The 22,500-nt window shown below is 43.6% G+C and overlaps 1 pseudogene; it reads right to left on the bottom strand.

The window, feature by feature from the left end:
• Positions 1–17,500: 17,500 nt before the first annotated feature.
• LOC113017385 (cholesterol 25-hydroxylase-like protein) lies at positions 17,501–19,065 on the bottom strand (annotated as a pseudogene).
• Between the last annotated feature and the right edge of the window lie 3,435 nt (positions 19,066–22,500).

Genomic DNA, 22,500 nt, shown 5'->3' with positions numbered 1-22,500 from the left:
TTTTTTATCATTCTTTTTATGCAAGAACATCAAGTAAAACTTGTACATAACAGCTTCCAACTGATACAAATTAGCACACAGTTGTCATCAACAGTGTGTCATACAACTGCAACATTCAGTTCTGTTAACAAGGATTAGAACAGTTACAATCTCATAGAGAAATAGAGCTAGGTGTGTGCCAGAAAGCACCTGACTAGCTAACTAGTATTAGCGTAGCATCCTAACCAAAAAGGCTACTCATGAATAAAGTTACTATCCGGTCGTTAAGTGATGACGTGACGAATCCTACTTCCAGCTAGCCAAACGTCAGTAACCCTACAAACGTCACTGCTGTTTAGTTTTCTGTCTTCATTTATGTTGGAAGTCATAACAGAGCTGTACGTTTGAATTTGTTTCCAAAACCCCGCAGTCAGGACATGCTATATTGTATTTAGATAGAAGCTAGCGAGCTAACTCCCTGCTAACGTCTAACTCCGTTAAATGTCATAAATTCCGTTTTCATGGATGCCTGGATGTTAAACTCAATTGTTACACCTGGTAGAGCAGAACGCTGATCATTTTATTAAAGATGAAAGACTTTAGACAGTTTTTAACTCTCAGTAATGCCACAGTGATCGTTTGATATATGGACCTGCAGCGGAGTTTAGGCCCAGACACGGCTAGTGACGTCAGACTGAACGACCGGATTGATGCACCAAAATGCCTGTAGATTTCATGCTAGTACTGCTTACAATAATACTACATATTGACAATTACCACTATAAGAATGTTTTCACTAAGAGACATTTAGAATTGACAACAGCATCGCTCACGTGCACCAACATCCATCTAGGGATTATTTTCCTTTGCTGAGGCATGCACTGTGTAGCGATTTGGAACCCTAACAATGTAGGTGCAGTATTTGACCAGTAGGTGTCTCCAACTATTCACAAAGCACACCAATTTTTAGGAAATTCATTAAGCTGTTTTCGAACTAAGTTACATCCAGTGTTGCCAACTTAGCGACTTTGTCGCTATAGCGAGTTTTCAGACCCCTTAGTGACTTTTTTTCTAAAAAAAGTCGCTAAAAAACACGTGAAAGCGCGTATCGCTTTTACTCTCAACAAGCAGCGGGTGCTGTAACGCAGTCAGCTCTTCTTTTACTCTTATGCTGTTTTGTGGATCACAAGGTTTAAAACTACTTAGAAACACACACACAAAGTAACTCCACCAGAGTGCCTATTTCGGGTCACTTTTGTCGGTCCAAGCCCGGGTAGGGTTGCCAACCGTCCCTTGAAAAACGGAATCGTTCCCTATTTAGAAACAAAAGTATTGAGCTGAAAAGGGACGCACTTTGTCAAATGGTGAAAAAAATAATTTCACACACAAAAAAAGAGCTAAAAAATTCCCCACACTGGGAAGGGTGAAGACTATCGTGTCGCCCAGCCCTGGCCATGAGGTGTCCCATATTTATTTTTCAGGGAGTTGGCAACCCTAAGCCCGGGTAAAGGAGCAGGGTTGGAATTGTGACATTAAAAAAAACAATAATTGCTAAAAGAATTTAATTTGTAGTTCTAAATAAACTCTAAATGCATTTAGGACGTTTTTTACTCACTTTATGTCTCTTCCACGATGTTATTTCTCTCTCCAACAACGTAGGTTACAATTAAATTAGCATGACCAATTATGCAAATTAGACGATGACGTCATTTAGCGACTTCTAGCGACTTTTAGGACAGCCAATAGCGATTTTCCTTACTGAGGAGTTGGCAACACTGGTTACATCTGCCATACTATGTGTGGCTCTTCTTCAGTGTAGCAGACCCAGATTCTGTCCACACATATTTGCAGTCAATAAAGTTTTTTACATTTGAATTCGAAAAGGCAGTGAGCCGTGGGCAGTGGGGTGAATAACTCGACTGCAGGGTGAGCAGTTTACTTTTGTTAGCCTGCTACAATCAGCTGCTCCATCTCACCTCTCCTCATGTCTGCCTTCATGCAATGACTCTGCAGAAAATAGATGCAGAAAATATAATGCTTACTCTGAACCCTTCGCCTGATGCATGTACACCAGCATGCATTTCTTACACAGGAAGGATTTGACAAATCAAACTAGTCTGCAGCTTCTGGAGTAACTGTGGAGGGACTGTTGCTCCTGGATGGTCTGTAGCTTGTATCTGATACAGGTTGGCTAACAACGTCAAAGGACGATGGCTCATAAGCACAAGGGCAGCTACTTTAATAGGCCATGAGTGCAGCGCAGCTGAGACAGCAGCAAATAGCTTCTTCCTGTGCAGTGAAAACTAGCATACCTAATAAACTGGCAGAGATTTGAAACCGAGGTGTAACTTGAGCTGTTTGGAAGAGCAGCGCCACCCTGTGGTTGCATGTGTTCCTTCAGGAAAGGAGAACGCCTTCATCCTGAACTCTGAATGAAAGTCAACAAAATCACACAGAAAAACAAACAAATACAACATTTGTATGAATGTAATAATAAAAATAACATTAGTAGATAGGAATAGAAACTTTTATTGTTTTTTAATGTAATGTGCTGTTCTGAAAGCAGACAGAAAGAAAACTTATTGCTGATACAGAAACAGTTTTCTATACCAGCTCACTGTAAAAAGTGCAGCCTTACCTAATCTCCACCCTATTGTTACTCATTTTATATTAAGATTTAAAAATCTAGTTGCTATCCATCAACTCTAACAGTCTGCAGTCTGTGAACTAACCTCAGCTAAAGCCAGCTAACAATGTAGAATAGAATAGAATAGAATAGAAAAGCTTTTTATTGTCTCTGTTACAAGAACAATGAAAGGCAGTTTGGCATCTCTCCATGTGTGTGAAGTACACAATAGTGTAAGTATTTACACAATAACAGACAAATTTACATTTACACAAGAAAGATATGTACAAGTTATGCATACACCTGCAAACATATACGCACATATTTCCACATGCACGCTTACATCTGTATACATAATAAATCACACAGTAATAGTACATTCATGTAGTTGTAAAAACTATGACAATATATCAAGTAATCCAAAGTATTCAGAATACATTACTCCCATTAAGTAACATAACGGAATACGTTACAAAATACATTTTGGGCCATGTAATCTGTAGTGAAACACATTTTAAAAGTAACCTTCTTAACACTGCTCTGACCACAGCATAAAAATCTGATTGGACTCAAAATGATCTCCAAAGCCTTGTGAGTTTACCTGGCAGGTGAGAATTGCAGTTTTCTGACTTGTCCTCTTAGCCCCGCCCCCTGGACAGCCAGTGCCCCCCTCTCTGTCACAGAGCCAAGCTTGCAGGTGTGAGCATGGAGCAGGAAATGAAATCCAGGCTAAGGAAGTGAATCTGTGGACAGATCACCTGATATTGCTGCACACCTGTACACTGTCTTTGCCGCTCTTCATCACGTTCCGTCGCTGATGTTCTCCAGCATCACACAGCTTTAATACCCCTGAGGTTAGGCACTGTGAACACGTTTAGTTTCCAGTGTCATGGCTCGCTCTCTAACAGCTGACTGGTAAATTGATAAATATTACCATTAATGCCCTCACTGTGCACTGCCTGCACTCAGCCAGCAGGGGCAGCCAGAGGAGTGTCATTGTGCAGTGAAGGTGGGCGGGGCATTTAGATGTGGAAATACAAAAGAACAGTAACTCATTTCCTGCCTTAGCTGAATTGAGTTACTCAGTTATTAATTGAGTCATGTGATGGTCATGTGACCGGTGATCAAACATCCTGAAGGAATTTCCCGCAAATCTGCTCTAGTTTCACAACACAGGAAGTTACATAATCACACACACACACACACACACACACACACACACACACACACACACACACACACACGAAAACGAGACATTCCCTACAGAGCTGCAAACTTGGATTACCTCGAGTATTTGGAGATGGCGCATTCATCAGATGCCCAACAATAGAAACTGAATAGAAAACAGCTGGAACAGCTGGCTGTAAGAGTGCTGTGACACAACTTCAGATTTTAACTGTGAACTCAGTTTACTGAGTTACTGAACAACTTAGACATGGTAAATGGTAAATGGCCTGTATTTATATAGCGCTTTACTAGTCCCTAAGGACCCCAAAGCGCTTTACATATCCAGTCATCCACCCATTCACTCACACATTCACACACTGGTGATGGCAGCTACATTGTAGCCACAGCCACCCTGGGGCGCACTGACAGAGGCGAGGCTGCCGGACACTGGCGCCACCGGGCCCTCTGACCACCACCAGTAGGCAATGGGTGAAGTGTCTTGCCCAAGGACACAACGACCTGTCGCGCTGTCACTTGGTGTTCGCTCGCTCTACAGTAGAGTATCACTTCCTGCTCCTGCTCAAACACAGTGGTGTTTCTGAGTAGCTTATTTGCTTAGCAATTTAATTAACAACCTTTAAATACATTCTTCTTTCATAGTATAATCTTCACGTGCTTCATCCGAAGCACACTTTCTGTGTACTCACTACCTAAGTTATAGCCAAAGTATTCACTCTCTGTCTCTGTACTGTTTCGCTAGCTTAGCATAGCTCGTAGCCGACTCGTTAGCACCATGGCTACTTCACCTGTCCCTCCTGCACTTTCTTGCTCATTGTGTCAGATGTTTAGTTACTCCTCGGCCTCCTTTAGCAGTAATGATATCTGTAACAAATGTAGCATATTTGGAGCTCTGGAGGCCAGGATTACTGAATTGGAATATTGAATCGGTGTGCAACTTTGCCAAAACAATGTGGGACTCTGTAGTTTTCTCTGGTCCCCTCCCCAATCAGACCAGGAGTGACATGTTTAGCCGCATGTTCTCCTTAAATTGCTGGCTGTCTGAGTGGTGTCCCAGAAACGATGTGGGCTTCATAGATAATTGGCAAACCTTCTGGAGGAAACCTGGTCTTGTTAGGAGAGACGGCATCCATCCCACTTTGGATGGAGCAGCTCTCATTTCTAGAAATATGGACAAATTTATTAAACCCCCCAAAATATGACTATCCAGAGTTGGGACCAGGAAGCAGAGTTGCAGTCTTACACGCCTCTCTGCAGCTTCTCTCCTCCTGCTACCCCCAAAAACCCATCTCCATAGAGACTGTGTCAGCTTCCAAAAAGACAAAAAACAAACTAAAAACCATCAACAAACAACTTAAACATAAACAATTACAAAGAAAGAACAATACGGTATCCACATCTGAACCAAAGAGTAAAACAGTGAAATGTGGATTATTAAATATTAGGTCTCTCTCCTCCAAGTCTCTGTTAGCACATGACTTAATAATTGATCAACAAATTGATTTACTCTGCCTTACATAAACCTGGTTGCAGCAGGATGATTATGTTAGTTTAAATGAATCAACACCCCCGAGTCATTCTAACTACCAGAAATCTCGAAGCACAGGCCGAGGGGGAGGTGTGGCAGCAATTTTTCACACCAGCCTATTAATTAATGAAAGACCAAGACAGACTTTTAATTCATTTGAAAGCCTGATGCTTAACATTGTCCACCCCAGCTGTAAAACTCAGAAACCAGTCTTACTTGTTCTCATCTATCGTCCACCTGGGCCTTACACAGAGTTTCTGTCTGATTTCTCAAACTTTATATCTGATTTAGTTCTGAGCTCAGATAAAATAATTATTGTGGGTGATTTTCATGGGGCGCCGTTTGTAAAGTGAAACATGCTGAAATTAACGGCAACATTGTTCCACATTTAGCTCAAAACCTTACAAAAACATATTTTTTCGAGTAATTTTTTACAACATTTAGTAAAATATTTGTAACTTTTCATCAAATGTTAAATATTAAATCTAAATGTTAAATATTAAATCTAAATATTATATTTAAATCTAAATGTTAAATGTTAAATCTAAATGTTAAATGTTAAATCTAAATATTATATTTAAATCTAAATGTTAAATGTTAAATCTAAATGTTAAATATTAAATCTAAATATTATATTTAAATCTAAATGTTAAATGTTAAATCTAAATGTTAAATATTAAATCTAAATATTATATTTAAATCTAAATGTTAAATATTAAATCTAAATGTTAAATATTAAATCTAAATATTATATTTAAATCTAAATGTTAAATGTTAAATCTAAATGTTAAATATTAAATCTAAATATTATATTTAAATCTAAATGTTAAATGTTAAATCTAAATGTTAAATGTTAAATCTAAATGTTAAATGTTAAACCTAAATGTTTAGGCTAATATGCACATTTTTTGTACGGATCAACGGAAATACCAAAATAAAACCTTCCCGAAAACCTCCGGTGCAAAATTGTGTCTGTTCTCCTCCTCACTTCTCCCCGCCATGTGCTGCTTCACTTCTTGCCTACGAGCATGTCCAGCGATTTTGCTGGACATGTGCTGCAGCGATTGTGAAGTGGAGACTGCAGCTGCTAAGAGTGCACTACTGCTGAACCTTTGGATGGCCGACAAAACGGATCTTCCGATGTTTTCAGCTAAATTGCCGGACGTGCTTTCTCATGGTCGGGTTATGGCTGAATTCCAGTGGAATGACGGTCCCGCCATAATAGACGTTTCAGCCATGTGTTCCAGCCCTAAACCTAACCTTATCCCTAACTATAACCTTATTCATAACCTTTACTAGCAGTTAAATGACGTAAAATAGTGTTTTCCAAATCGATTTTTAGAAAATGAACGAACATGTGTAGATTGAGTCCAAACGGTTCTCATGTGCTCTCCTTTTTCCGATGCCGTCATTTAGGAACGTGTTGGGTACCCGAAAGCATAAAATGTTGACAATTTGTCACCTAGCGAAAATTATTACGCTTTGGGAGTGAGAACGTGTCTGACCACTACCGGCACACTTTTGCACCGGAGGTTTTCGGAAAGCTTTTTAGTATTTAGTATTTAGTATTTATTTATTTATTGTCATTGTCAAGAACAATGAAATTGCGTTTGGGGCTTCCATACAACCCCAAAAAAAGAAGAAAATAATAAATACCCCTTAAAACCCAAGTGTACATATTTAACCCAGTGTGACTCCAATGCAATAAGACAATCCTTAGCAATAATGTTCGTAGAAATTCAGACAAAGACCTGAGAAACATGACAAAATACAACAATGCAACCCATTCAATATTATTGTACTGTGAGATATGATATCAGATATGATAGTTATCTATTTAAGAAAGAGGGGGGGGGGGCAGGAGGGGGAAGAGAATAAAGATATGATGCACCAATGCAGACCAGTTCATTGCTATTAAGAAGTTGGATATGGTTATTGTCCGTGAGAGGGGGGCAGAGAGTTCAGGAGCCTCACAGCCTGTGGATACAGGCTGTTGGCCAGTCTGGATGTTCTGGCCTGTATAGACCTGTACCTTCTCCCTGAGGGCAGCAGATGGAAAAGGTGGCGCGCAGGGTGATGTTGGTCCCGCAGGATACTGTGCACCCTCCTCAGACAGCGAGTGGGGAAGATATTACTGATCTCTGGCAGACTTGTTCCAATAATTCTGCCAGCTTCCTTCACCACCCGCTGGAGTGCTTGCTGATCGGCCTTGGTGCAGCTGGGGAACCACACTAGAAATCCATACGTCAGAACGCTGCTGATGGCACAGTTGTAGAAGTTCAACATCAGAGATCTGGGAATGTGTGCGCTCCGCAGTCTCCTCAGGTAGTAGAGGCGCTGTTGGGCCTTCCGTACAACTGAGGTGATATGGTTGCCCCAGGACAGGTCCTCGGTCACAGTTACCCCCAAGAATTTAAAACTGCTCACCCTCTCCACCGCCTCACTGCCAATGAAGAGAGGCAGATGGTTGTTATGACCCCTCTTCCGGAAATCTACAATGATCTCCTTGGTCTTTTTGGTGTTTAAGACCAAGTTATTGTCGTGGCACCATGACTCTAGTTGTTGCACCTCTGTCCTATAGTTTGTCTCATCATTGTTGGATATAAGTATGAGCACTGTAGTGTCATCTGCAAACTTAACAATGAGATTGGACGCGCAGGAGGAAATACAGTCATGGGTGAAGAGAGTGTATAGCAGAGGGCTCAGAACACACCCCTGAGGGGCACCGGTGTTGACCACAAGGGTGGAAGAGGTGTTCTTACCCACTCTGACACTCTGTCTACGGTTAGTGAGGAAGTCCACAATCCAGTTGCACAGAGAGGAGTTAAGTCCCAGTTGGTGGAGTTTGGGACGTAGTTTGTATGGCCGGATGGTATTTTGGTATTTCCGCTGATCCGTGCAATAAATTTGCATGTTAGCCTAAACATTTAGATTTAACGTTTAACATTTAGCATTTAGATTTAACATTTAACATTTAGCATTTAGATTTAACATTTAGATTTAGATTTAACATTTAACATTTAGATTTAAATATAATATTTAGATTTAACATTTAACATTTAGATTTAACATTTAGATTTAAGATTTAGATTTAAATATAATATTTAGATTTAACATTTAACGTTTAGATTTAAATATAATATTTAGATTTAACATTTAACATTTAGATTGAATATTTAACATTTAGATTTAACATTTAAAATTCTGTTTTAAATATGAAAAGTTACAAATATTTTACTAAATGTTGTAAAAAATGACTTGTTTTGAGCTAAATGTGGAAAAATGTTGCCGTTAATTTCAGCATGTTTCACTTTACAAACGGCGCCCCATAGATTTTAACATCCATGTAGATGCTAAAAATGACAGCCTCAACATGGCATTTAATCTGTTATTAGACTCAATTGGTTTCTCTCAAAATGTAAAAGAACCCACCCACCACTTTAATCACACTCTAGATCTTGTTTTAACATATGGCATAGAAACTGAACATTTAACAGTGTTTCCTGAAAACCCTCTCCTGTCTGATCATTTCCTGATAACATTTACATTTACAATAATTGATTACACAGCGGTGGAGAGTAGACGTTATCACAGTAGATGTCTTTCTGAAAGCGCTGTAACTAAGTTTAAGAATATAATCCACCCACTGTTATCATCTTCAATGCCCTGTACCAACACAGAGCAGAGTAGCTATCTGAACGCTACCCCAACAGAGGTCGATTATCTTGTTAATAATTTCACCTCCTCACTACGTACGACTCTGGATACTGTAGCTCCTGTGAAAACTAAGGTCTCTAATCAGAAGTACCTGACTCCGTGGTATAATTCTCAAACACGTAGCCTAAAGCAGACGACTCGTAAGCTGGAGAGGAAATGGCGTGTCACAAATTTAGAGGATCATCATTTAGCCTGGAGAAATAGTTTGCTGCTTTATAAGAAAGCCCTCCACAAAGCCAGAACATCTTACTATTCATCACTGATTGAAGTAAATAAGAACAACCCCAGGTTTCTCTTCAGCTCTGTAGCCAGGCTGACAAACAGTCAGAGCTCTGTTGAGCCAACCATCCCTTTAACGTTAACTAGTAATGACTTCATGAACTTCTTCACAAATAAAATTTTTATCATTAGAGAAAAAATTACCAATAATCATCCCACAGATGTAATATTATCTACAGCTACTCTTAGTACCATTGATGTCAAGTTAGACTCTTTTTCTCCAATTGATCTTTCTGAGTTAACTTCAATAATTACTTCCTCCAAACCATCAACGTGTCTTTTAGACCCCATTCCTACAAAACTGCTCAAAGAAGTCCTGCCATTAATTAATGCTTCGATCTTAAATATGATCAAACTATCTCTAATAATCAGCTATGTACCACAGGCCTTCAAGCTGGCTGTAGTTAAACCTTTACTCAAAAAGCATCTCTAGACCCAGCAGTCTTAGCTAATTATAGGCCAATCTCCAACCTTCCTTTCATATCAAAAATCCTTGAAAGAGTAGTTGTCAAACAGCTAACAGATCATCTGCAGAGGAATGGTTTATTTGAAGAGTTTCAGTCAGGTTTCAGAGCTCATCACAGCACAGAAACAGCTTTAGTGAAGGTTACAAATGATCTTCTTATGGCCTCTGACAGTGGACTCATCTCTGTGCTTGTCCTGCTAGACCTCAGTGCAGCGTTCGATACTGTCGACCATAATATCCTATTAGAGCGATTAGAACATGCTGTAGGTATTACAGGTACTGCACTGCAGTGATTTGTATCATATCTATCTAATAGACTCCAGTTTGTGCATGTAAATGGAGAGTCCTCTTCACACACTGAGGCTAATTATGGAGTTCCACAGGGTTCAGTGCTAGGACCAATTCTGGTTACATTATACATGCTTCCCTTAGGCAGCATCATTAGAAGACATAGCATACATTTACACTGCTATGCAGATGATACCCAGCTCTATCTGTCCATGAAGCCAGATAACACACACCAATGAGTTAAACTGCAGGAATGTCTTAAAGACATAAAGACCTGGATGGCCGCTAACTTTCTGCTTCTTAATTCAGATCAAACTGAGGTTATTGTACTCGGCCCTGAAAAGCTTAGAAATATGGTATCTAACCAGATTCTTACTCTGGATGGCATTACCTTGGCCTCCAGTAACGCTGTGAGGAACCTTGGAGTCATTTTTGACCAGGACATGTCCTTCAATGCACATATTAAACAAATATGTAAGACTGCGTTCTTCCATTTGCGCAACATCTCTAAAATTAGAAATATCCTGTCTCAGAGTGACGCTGAAAAACTAGTTCATGCATTTATTACTTCCAGGCTGGACGACTGTAATTCATTATTATCAGGATGTCCAAAAAACTCCCTGAAAAGCCTTCAGTTAATCCAAAATGCTGCAGCAAGAGTCCTGACAGGGACTAGAAAGAGAGAGCAGATTTCTCCTGTTTTGGCTTCCTGTTAAATCCAGAATTCAAAATCCTGCTCCTCACATACAAGGTCTTAAATAATCAGGCCCCATCTTATCTTAATGACCTTGTAGTACCATATCCCCCTATTAGAGCACTTCGCTCTTGCTCTGCAGGCCTACTTGTTGTTCCTAGAGTATTTAAAAGTAGAATGGGAGGGAGAGCCTTCAGTTTTCAGGCCCCTCTTCTGTGGAACCAGCTTCCAGTTTGGATTCGGGAGACAGACACTATCTCTACTTTCAAGATTAAGCTTAAAACTTTCCTTTTTGCTAAAGCATATAGTTAGGGCTGGACCAGGTGACCCTGAATCCTCCCTTAGTTATGCTGAAATAGATGTAGGCTGCCGGGGGATTCCCATGATGCATTGAGTTTTTCCTTTCCAGTCACCTTTCTCACTCACTATGTGTTAACAGACCTCTCTGCATTGAATCATATCTGTTATTAACCTCTGTCTCTCTTCCACAGCATGTCTTTTATCCTGTCTTCCTTCTCTCACCCCAACCGGTCGCAGCAGATGGTCCCGCCCCTCCCTGAGCCTGGTTCTGCCAGAGGTTTCTTCCTGTTAAAAGGGAGTTTTTCCTTCCCACTGTCGCCAAAGTGCTTGCTCATAGGGGGTCATATGATTGTTGGGTTTTTCTCTGTACCTATGAAGCGCCTTGAGGCGACTTTTGTTGTGATTTGGCGCTATATAAATAAAATTGAATTGAATTGAACGACCGAGACTGTCCAAGCCGGGGCTCGAACCGGCAACCTTCCGACTACAAGGCGAACTCCCAACTCTTGAGCCACGATCGCCTCATCACCACCATCATCATCATCATCATCATCACGTCATCATCTTTATCTTCACATCATCCTCATCATTCTCATCCTCATCACCACCATCATCATCAACCTCATCCTCATCACTACCATCATCATCATCCTCATCTTCATCACCACCATCATCATCATTATCACCACCACCATCATCATCCTCATCATCATCATCACCACCATCATCATCATCCTCATCCTCATCACTACATCATCCTCATTACCACCACCATCATCAACCTCATCCTCATCACTACAATCATCCTCATCACCACCACCATCATCAACCTCATCCTCATCACTACCATCATCCTCATCCTCATCATCACCATCATCATCAACCTCATCCTCATCACTACAATCATCCTCATTACCACCACCATCATCATCCTCATCCTCATCACTACAATCATCCTCATCACCACCACCATCATCAACCTCATCCTCATCACTACCATCATCCTCATCCTCATCATCACCATCATCATCAACCTCATCCTCATCACTACAATCATCCTCATTACCACCACCATCATCAACCTCATCCTCATCACTACCATCATCCTCATCCTCATCACCACCATCATCATCCTCATCCTCATCACTACCATCATCCTCATCACCACCACCATCATCATCCTCTTCATCATCACTACCATTATCATCATCATCCTCATCACCACCACCATCATCATCCTCATCCTCATCACTACCACCATCATCATCGTCATCCTCATCACCACCACATCATCATCCTCATCATCATCATCATCATCCTCATCCTCATCACCACCATCCTCATCATCCTCATCATCCTCACTTCATCACCACCATCATCATCATCCTCATCACCACCACCATCATCATCCTCATCCTCATCACCACCACATCATCATCCTCACTTCATCACTACCATCATCATCAACCTCATCCTCATCACTATCATCATCCTCATCCTCATCACTATCATCATCCTCATCCTCATCACCACCACCATCATCAACCTCATCCTCATCACTATCATCATCCTCATCCTCATCACCACCACCATCCTCATCATCACCACCATCATCATCATCCTCACATCATCACCATCATCATCATCAACAACCGTATCATCTTCACATAATCCTCATCATCCTCATCATCCTCATCCTCCTCCTCATCATCATCGTCATCACATCATAACATCATATTCCTCATCATCACTGATCAACTCGAGCTTCATACAGAGGAAGTCAGGATGAAGATTGATGATGAAGATGGGTTAAACTGACCGAGGCCTCGCTGGGCTGGATTTAGCCTCATGTGTCGGCAAAGAAGCTTGTTTTTGAGTTTCCACACAGGAAGTGGACGAGCTGCTGCAGGAGCTGTTAGAGGAAGGTTATGTTATGGTTATGATGATTATCTGAGCTTCCTGAGGAACTCCCATGCTTGCTGTGGTGAAAAACTGAAGCTAGTTCCTTGTAGTTCCGGCGCTGGGATAAGGCTGGGCGTGGACGAAATGCCTCACATTGTACTGTGTTTTGAAAGAAAGATGACCTCATGGCCTGGCACGCTGTCGTAACGGACAAGTGGACTTTCCATGGGTGGTTTCCAAGAAGTCGCTCAGTTCTGGTCAGAGAAGAAAATTGGTGTTTCTCCTGTGGATTTCCACAGGAAGTAAGAGGCAGCATTGAATCTGAGAGGATTTAAATAACTGCTGAAACCGAAAGCGCTCCACACCAGCGTCACTCTGAGCATTCACAAACAGGAAGCTGGACTGAAGGCTTTAACCTGCTGGGCTGTCAGGGTTTACCTGGCCGAGGAAAGCAGCTGCAGGCAGCTGTGGCTGTCTGAATAAAAGCAGAGCCGCAGGTTTCCCGTCCTGTGGGTGGACAGCGTGCAGGTGTGACCTGAGTCCTCTGACAGCTGGCTGCAGTTTAATGTGGCGTGATCACCTGTCACTGTGTGCGTGCAGGCAAATGCACACACAGGTCCCGTTCAGCCGTCTGTCAGTCAGAGAGTCATGCAGACTCTAACAGAGTTTAAGCGCTCACAGTTGTTACGACGGAGAAGTGAGCACCTCTGCTGGATGGTAGAGGAACTGCAGGCTCAGAGCTTCTTGTTTGTGGAGCTCGACGGTCGTGTCACTGAGCCACAGTGTGAGCCGTCAGTACAAACCATTTAAAGGTCATGTTATAGGCGAGGCCTTCATGGCGGGACTCCAGCGCTCTGGACGGAGCAGCTCAGGAATGAGCAGCGAGATCCCAGAGCTCTTGGATGGAACAAAGGTGGAACTGTGTGGATCCGTGCTTTGTGGTTCCACAGGGGAGGTTTTAAGGAGGCGCACTCTGAACTGTCAAAGGCTTCATTGTGCGTGCCACTACCCGATCCGTACCGGAAACCCGATCGGTACCACGCATGTGCAAAAGGCCACTACTTCCGCTCGAAGCATTTTACGATAGTTACAGGTCAGAGTATCAGTTAAGATGTTAAGAATAATAAGCATCTCTGAAAATGTTTGCAATGAACAATTTCAATATAATCTAGACAAAAACGAAAAGTAAAAAGATAGTTACGGATCAGGACTCTACGGAGCCCCGCAGGGAGAAAAAAAATTAAGACGGACTTTTGCGAGATCCCGAGTTTGTTTTGCAAGATCTCACAAAAGTCTGTCTTAATTTTTTTTCCTCCCATGTCCCCTGCGGGGCTCCGTAGGACTCCCTGATCCGTACCGCACATGTGCAGGTGTTTTCTTCTTCTTCTGTTTTGTCTAATGGCAGTTTACTCCCCAGTGTATGAGGATACTGCCCCCTGCTGACCGAGTGAATGAGCCCTATGAACTAGCGTCATTACAAACGTGTGTTAAATTTGATTTAGTGATAGTCGAGTGTGTTTATGCTCGTCTGTGTGCAGAGGATTGTTGGAATAGTGATGATGATGTCCACTATCACTGTCAATTGCCAGTAAACACTTCATCTGGCTGCTGAATCATCACGTGACATATTACAAAGTCTGCATTATTAACTCTGTAATTAGGCGCCTGAATTCATGAAGCATGAATTTGTTTGTAAACGGATTATCCATTGTTTAAATGTCGAAAAGGAGGCAGAGCTGTTGAGAAATGCTAGGAGCTAACTGGGTGCTAACCGTGTCACTCAAATACATTAATCGTCGCAATGTTGGCAAAGAGAGGAAGTGACGTAAGATTTGTGCATGCGTAGTACCAATCGGGTTGCCGGTACGGATCGGGTAGCCGGTACGGATCGGGTAGTGACAGTGCGTCCTTTTGCCAGCATGTGAACTGGTTCCTGCTCCGGGGCTGATCCCAGAACCCTCAACGATTCTTCAGATATTTCACACTGAAGCTGAAAATGATCACAGTAACTGTCATCTGTCCGGACTGTAGCAATCGCCCAACAGATTTTTTTCCCAATTGCATCATTGCGGCTTTGCCATACTGGTCCACCTGATTGTCATAGTTTGTTTGAGAAACAAAGAGAAAGACGAGGACAAAGGACGATGGAAAGAAGCTAAAAAAAAAACGGAGAAGAGACACTAAAAACCTGCTCGATCACCTGCTGGGAAAAAAAGCTAAAAATACCTGGCATCTTCTAACAAACCCCGCCCCCTCTGACAGCAGTGAGCAGTGGAACAATTCAAGATTCAACCGTTCAGCTGTCGTCAGAGAGTTTCCACATGGGTGACGAATGGCGTACGTGCTCTGCAGAGAAGCACAAAGAGGCCTGCCGAGACACGACTGCAGACAGTTGCACAACCTTCACACACACACACACACACACACACACATGCTCACGGTCAGGTAACCTGGTGCTTGTCACTCTGCAGACGCCTTCATCGCTCTCATCATTGTCCTCTGACCAGCTGATTGGTCCGTCACCGTGTGCAGAGGGCGACCTTTGACATTTCACGAGTCAGTGTTACAGCAGGCAGGTCGATGCAGGTCACAGAGGAGCACGCTCGGTTCAGTGCGATTACTCATGCTGCAGCACATTCCTGCGCTTACCCGTCTCTTCCTTTATTGGTGAATCATATCAGGGAAACAAAGGCCTGATATGATTGAAAAAAATCCTCTTTCAATGTTTAGAGATCAGGTCTGAGTGACGGCTCTCTGCACGCACCTCATTCAGGCTCAGGGAGGGGCGGGGCCATCGGTCGGGGTGAGAAAAGGAAGACAGGATAAAGACATGCTGTGGAAGAGAGACGGAGATTAATCCGGTCTTTAAGTCTGACGTCATTAGCCGTGTCTGGGCTCAAACTCTGCTGCAGGTCCATAAATCAAACGATCACTGTGGCATCACTGAGAGTTAAAAACTGTCTAAATTCTTTCATCTGTAATAAAATGATCAGCGTTCTGCTTTACCAGGTGTAACAATTAAGTTTAACATCCAGGCATCCATGAAAACGGAATTTAAGACATTTAACGGAGTTAGAAGTTAGCAGGTAGTTAGCTTCTATCTAAATACAATGTAGCATGTTCTGACTGAGAGATTTCTGAAAAAGTCAAACGTACAGCTCTGCTATCACTTCCAACATAAATGAAGACAGAAACTAAACAGCAGTGATGTTTGCAGGGTTACTGAAGTTGGGCTAGCTGCTATATAATGATGTGCTACGTGACCGCTAGCGACACAGCTATGTTAGCATAAACAGTGACGCTGGAGGATGAACACTAACTTCTTTCCACTCGATAAAAGTTAACGTGAAGGTTCCTGATGGTTAGAGACAAATGCAATCGCATGGCAGGATGCTGTAAACGGACCAAACTTCAGTCAGGAGAACAACTGAGATAATCCATCCACAATACGAGGTTAGTCATTCATATACTGCTGCTGGGGCTGCAGTTACATCGTAAGGGTTTAAACACTGAGCTTTAAAATGAACACTGGTAATAAAAGCCGAGGGAGGCCGGCAGTGATCACTGACTGTTTTTAGGGGCTTTTTAGATCAAATAGAACAAGATACAAAGCATTAAACATGTTAACAACACAAACGCCATGTTAACTGCAGACTACTTTGGGCCCGGAAGCAGGATTCGTCACGTCGTCACTTAAAGACCGAATAACTGATATGATTCAGTGCAGAGAGGTCTATTAACACATAGTGAGTGAGGAAGAAACACCCAGTGCATCATGGGAATCCCCCAGCAGCCTACACCTATTGCAGCATAACTAAGGGAGGATCCAGGGTCACCTGGTCCAGCCCTAACTATATGCTTTAGCAAAAAGGAAAGTTTGAAGCCTAATCTTGAAAGTAGAGATAGTGTCTGTCTCCTGAATCCAAACTGGAAGCTGGTTCCACAGAAGAGGGGCCTGAAAACTGAAGGCTCTGCCTCCCATTCTACTTTTAAATACTCTTGGACAGGGGTCTCAAACTCCAGCCCTCGAGGGCTGTTGCAACACACCTGAAAAGTGCTCTAATGGGGTGGTATGGTACTATAAGGTCATTAAGATGAGATGGGGCCTAAAAACTGAAGGCTCTGCCTCCATTTTTACTTAAACAACATGACGACGTCTCTGCAGACGACGTGCTGAATAATTGTGATTATTAACAATAAACTTTATTCCTGCTGAATGTTCACAGATGCTGTTTGAATCGTGACGTTCAGAGATCGTCTCCACCAACGATCTGTCTCCTGCTGAAGCTCACAGACACACAGGTGTGTGTGTCTGTGTGTGTGTGTGTGTGTGTGTGTGTGTCTGTGTGTGTGTGTGTGTGTGTGTGTCTGTGTGTGTCTGTGTGTGTGTCTGTGTGTGTGTGTCTGTGTGTGTGTGTGTCTGTGTGTGTCTGTGTGTGTGTGTGTGTGTCTGTGTGTCTGTGTGTGTGTCTGTGTGTGTGTGTGTGTGTGTGTGTGTCTCTGTGTGTGTGTTTTGGACACAAACAGGAAACAGACTTGTGTGTTTCTCTTCACAAACTTTATTTTAGCTTCATTTTGTCTTCAGTGCTCAAACTTTCACTTCCCAGTTCAGAATCAAACTTTCCAGTTTCCCTCTGACGCCGCGCTTCTCCTTCAGCGGCGGCGCGACTCCTCGTCTTCCTCGCCAGCTTATCTCTGTCCCTCGTTTCACTTTCGTCTGTCCCGCGCTCGCAGCCAGCTGCTTCATCGGCACATCTGTCCGGTATCAGTTAACGTGCTCACGCCGTCGACGGCTCACGGCGCTCTCGTGGCTCCGACTGCTCCGTCTCTACGTCAGAGAGGAGCAGCGAGTCGAGGAGAGCCCGCTGTGATTGGTGGGCTCAGAAGTGGCATAATAAATAAAAACAGGAAGAAATAAATAAATAGAAAACGTCTCTACATCAGCTCCTCGCCATCACGGCGGCTCAGTCCTGCGTCTGCAGCGTCCCGGCCAGGCGGTCCCAGTGGGTGAAGTACGGCGCAAAGTTGCACTTGGACTTGAGGTGGTGAAGGTCGTGGTGGCGCGCCCCGCCGTACAGCCCCAGCGGCACCAGGCGGTGCGTGGCCCACGGCAGGTCGTAGCCGCAGTGATCCTCCACCGACAGCCAGATGTTGACCACGAAGAAGGCGAGCTCGGTGAGCGGGTGGCAGCCCAGCAGGAGGGGGTTGGCGGCAGCGAACAGGCCCAGGCTGAGGGTCTCCCAGGTGCCCGAGTACTCGGCGGTGAGGGCGGAGGTGGAGGTGTAGGTGTGGTGCACCTGCAGGAGGAGGAGAGAGAGCGTGAGGTGGAGGAAGAACAAAGGCGTGACACCGTCACCACCGCCATCGTCCTCGGGGACTCACCTTGTGGAAGGTGCGGTAGAGCCAGGGCACTCGGTGGTGCAGCAGGTGCCAGGCGAAGCTCTGGAAGTCAAAGAGCAGCAGGCACACGAGCACCTGAGCCAGCAGGCGCGGAAGGGGCGGGGCCTCCTCGGTCAGGTGGCACCGGCCTCAGGTACCAGTGCAGCACGGTGAGCGGGAAGATGAAGACCAGGTGGTTGTAGAGCGTCAGAGCCAGGCAGCGCCGCACCGACGACCAGCTGACGGAGCTCTGAGGCTGCAGCTTGTACCTGAGCACCCACGCCCACCTGGTGGACAGCGCGTCCAGCAGCAGGAAGGGCAGGCAGAAGGACAGGTAGACGCAGAGCGAGAAGAGCACGGGGAAGAAGGGCGAGCGCAGGAGGGGGGCGTGTCCCAGCACGAAGGTCCACAGAGGCTGCAGCAGCATCGCCATCCTTCAGTTTGTCTCACAGTCGGAGCTCTGCTCGCCTTCATCACCACTGCTCCATTTAACCAGGCAGCAGGCCCCGCCCACACAGCGTCAGCAGCAAGAACCCGCCCTGCCGTCCTTATTGGGATGTTTCCTACTGCCGGAGGGAAAATGGAAAACCCTCACTCCCACACTCCCACTTCCACATTCCACAGCAGGCTCTTTCACTGTGCACTGAGGATTGTCCCTGTGAGAGCCGCTCACCTGCTTCCATTGTTGGCAGGTTGAGCACGTGTGTGATGTTTACACGGGCTGAAGCAACCTTTAGCTACAGCTGCGGTGTTAGCCCGCGCTGCCACACCTGAGCCGTGCAGGTTCACACACCTGAGGCTCTAAGTGAACATTAAAGAAGCTGTGCTTCAACTTTGTGGTGCGTGAGAGTCTGTACCTCTGCTGAAGTACAGGATGTGTGTACTTGTGTACTCGTGTGTGTGTGTGTGTGTGTGTGTCAGCATTATGAGAAATGAATGTGTGAGCTTACAGTGGTTCAGACTCACTGAGGATGATGACGACAGGTTGTTTCCTCTGATGATGAAGGCTCACATTCCTCGCCGTCTCTTCTCGTCACGTGTCAGTCGAGCGTCGCGAGGCATCACAAATGTGCCGTAAAGCTTTATAAAAGTTTGCGTGTTTCTACAAACTTCATCTTTTGTGTTTTTACAGATGTTTCATGATAAATAACATAAACAAGTATTTACATGTTTAAAATAAGAACATGTCCAAACACTGATGCATGCTCTGTTCACCTGGACGCTGCGTCTTCAGCGGACCAGGAGGCGGAGTCAGTACTGGATTCATAATCACAAATATTATTATGTAATATTATTAAGCTAAAAATCGTATATATTTAATCTTCACTATGAAAACATTAGGAAGCTCTTGGCTTTACCTTTTGAAAAACAAAAGTTAACGATCGATGATCATATTGGAATAAATAATTAGATTTAAGATAATAACACTGCACACGTTTAATATTACAAATATGAAATGCAGCTTTGTTTAATGATGTCATCATAGTGCTGACCTGCAGTGGGATTTGCTGTATTTTTCCTTTAAATCCAATTTATTGAGATATAATTATTAAACCTACAGAGAGATATTCACGCTCTGAACGACATAAACGATAGAAGAATGAGATTTACCAGAGCAGCTCTTCGACATTTGTCTTAACATCGAATCCTCTAAAAATAAACCACAACATCAAAACATTTGCGATGACAAAAGTTTAAATTGTGTTTCTAACTGCTGCTTGTTAAAATTCACGTTCTCTGTGAAACGAAACAGAAAAATGAAGTTTCAGCTACTAACTCACAGCTTCCCAAATAAAGTCGGGAATGAATTTGGTGATGTGGAGTTTTCTGCTAATCACAGAGTTGTTCCTCGGAGTTCCCCTGGGGAATCCGTGTGGGTGGGCCTGGTGGCTAAAGTAAAGCGCTGCATGCACGTGTGGGAGGATGACGCAGCTGAAGTAAAGTTTACATCAGGGACAAACGACTGTGTGAGTCTGGAGGAAGTCTGCAGAGCTCCTGATGTTTCTGTTGATCCTGGCTGAAGGAGCAGCTCCACAGAATACACACACTAAATTCCCAGAAACCACGCAGACACACACACACACACACACACACACACTAAATTCCCAGAAACCACACACACACATATCTGTGTGTCAGTAAGTGTGACGCTCGCTAACACTGCCACTGAAGAATGAACCAGAATCGACCCCGATGACTGCTCAGTTCCTCTGAAAGTGAGTGGGTGGTGTCAGTGGGTGGAGGGTGGGTCAGTTTGTAGTTTGAAACTCAAGTTATTTTTATAATTTACATTAACAGATGTAAATACCTCCACCCTGTCACGCCTTATCTGATCAGATAGGAGCAGCGCCTCTCCAGCGATCAGCTTTTTATAACTGACTTCCTCCCTCGAGTCGGCTGTAACTGTCACGATCCTGGGTCTTATGACCCAGCGTTTTGAGTTTTAGTTCTTTTGATGTTTATAGTGTATGTTTAACCTTAGTAGGTTTCCTATGTTCATTTGCTTATTAGCTCCCCCTTGTGTTTTCAACCCCTGTGAAGTCTCCCTTGCCCTTCGTATGTTTCATGCCTGTGTGTCTTATGTTGTCAGGTCTGCGTCTCATTATATTTCCTGTTTTATTTTGAAGGAGTCCTGTGTTCCTATGTTCAATGTTTTTAGTGTTACTCTCTCCTGGTGACGTCGTTATGTTCATGTGTGTCAGCTGTTTCTCCATGTGTTCCCACTTCCCTCATTCAGAATCAGAATCAGAATCAGAATCCTTTATTGATCCCTGGGGGAAATTATTTTTTGTTACAGTGCTCCATTATAAACCAACATTAAGACAAGACAGACAATACGCTAACTAAGAATAGTACAATATATACATATATATACATACATAAGTCACTCATTATCCTCCTGTGTGTATTTAGTCCGTGTGCTTTCAGTCGTTCTTTGTCAGGTCGTCTGCTCATCCATGTCACTGCTTCAGGAATCTATGTCAGTTTCACCATGGTTAAGTTTTTTCATGTTTAGTTTTAGTTCACCCAGTTTAGGTTATTGTTTCGTTTCACCAATGCCCCTTTTGTTTGTACCTTTTTGCTAGCCTCAATAAATGGCTTGTTTTTGTTAAAGTTTTTGGAGTCTGCGTTTTGGGTCCTTTTGTCAACACATTACAGTCTGCCCTCGCCGGACTGTGACAGTAACTGCAGCAAAAGCTGGTTCTGCAAAGTATCGCTCAGGGGGCTGAATAATTACGCACACCCCACTTTGCAGTATTTTATTTGTAAACATGTTTGGAATCATGTCTGATTTTCGGTCCACTCCTCACGTGGACACCACTTTGTGTTGGTCTTTCACCTGGAATTCCAACAAAATTGATTCATGTTTGTGGCTGTAATGTGACAAAATGTGGGAAAGTTCAAGGGGGCCGAATACCTTTTGCAAGCCACTGTATTCCAGATAAATGCTTTCATCCAGAGAAAAACTTTGCAACAGGTTGTTAGTGAGCGTTTGGGGCACGGAGTAGGTTTAAGTTCAGTCACATACCACACCTTTCAGGCTCAAACAGAGAGCAGCCGACAGATGTGAAGCTGTGGGATATGATTCGTGGTGCCTTCCCTTCACATCTGTGAAGGCTGCGTTCCACTTCTGGAGAGGCGTGTCCAGCTTCCTCGTTAGTCACCACAGATGCTAAATCACCCTTTGCTCTCTGTTCAGAGCCTGAAAGTCTGAGTGTTGGTGGCGACCCGAGCAGGTGCAGGACAAACATGTTCCAGTCGCAGCTTTTCTGTGTTGGGACGAGTACAATGATGGACATCAAGACACCTGAGCGCGGACGTTTGCTTCTTGAGGCGGGAGACGAGGTTTCATGGAGGCTGTTAACGTTTTTAATAATATCACGTTAATGTTATTTTTTAATTGACGTAACGTTACAAGCTGACGTCAGCTAGCGTGTGATGTTACAAGGTTCAAGCTCAATGTCAGTTTGAAATGGTGTCACTGTCAGTTAAGATGCTGCAGGTTCCTAAATGAACCACGTTGTTCAGTAAGTGCTGCTTGTGACCACGTATTCTGCAGATACGGAGCTTTGTGTACACGGTGAGCTCTAATAGGTTGGCTCAAGCAGCATCTTGAGGAAGGTCGCGCTGTGAGTCGTCCGGTGCGAGGATGTTTT

The sequence above is a fragment of the Astatotilapia calliptera genome, unplaced genomic scaffold (genome assembly GCF_900246225.1).
Source record: "Astatotilapia calliptera unplaced genomic scaffold, fAstCal1.2 U_scaffold_113, whole genome shotgun sequence".
Lineage (NCBI taxonomy): Eukaryota > Metazoa > Chordata > Actinopteri > Cichliformes > Cichlidae > Astatotilapia > Astatotilapia calliptera.
This window is presented reverse-complemented; position numbering and strand designations above follow the sequence as displayed.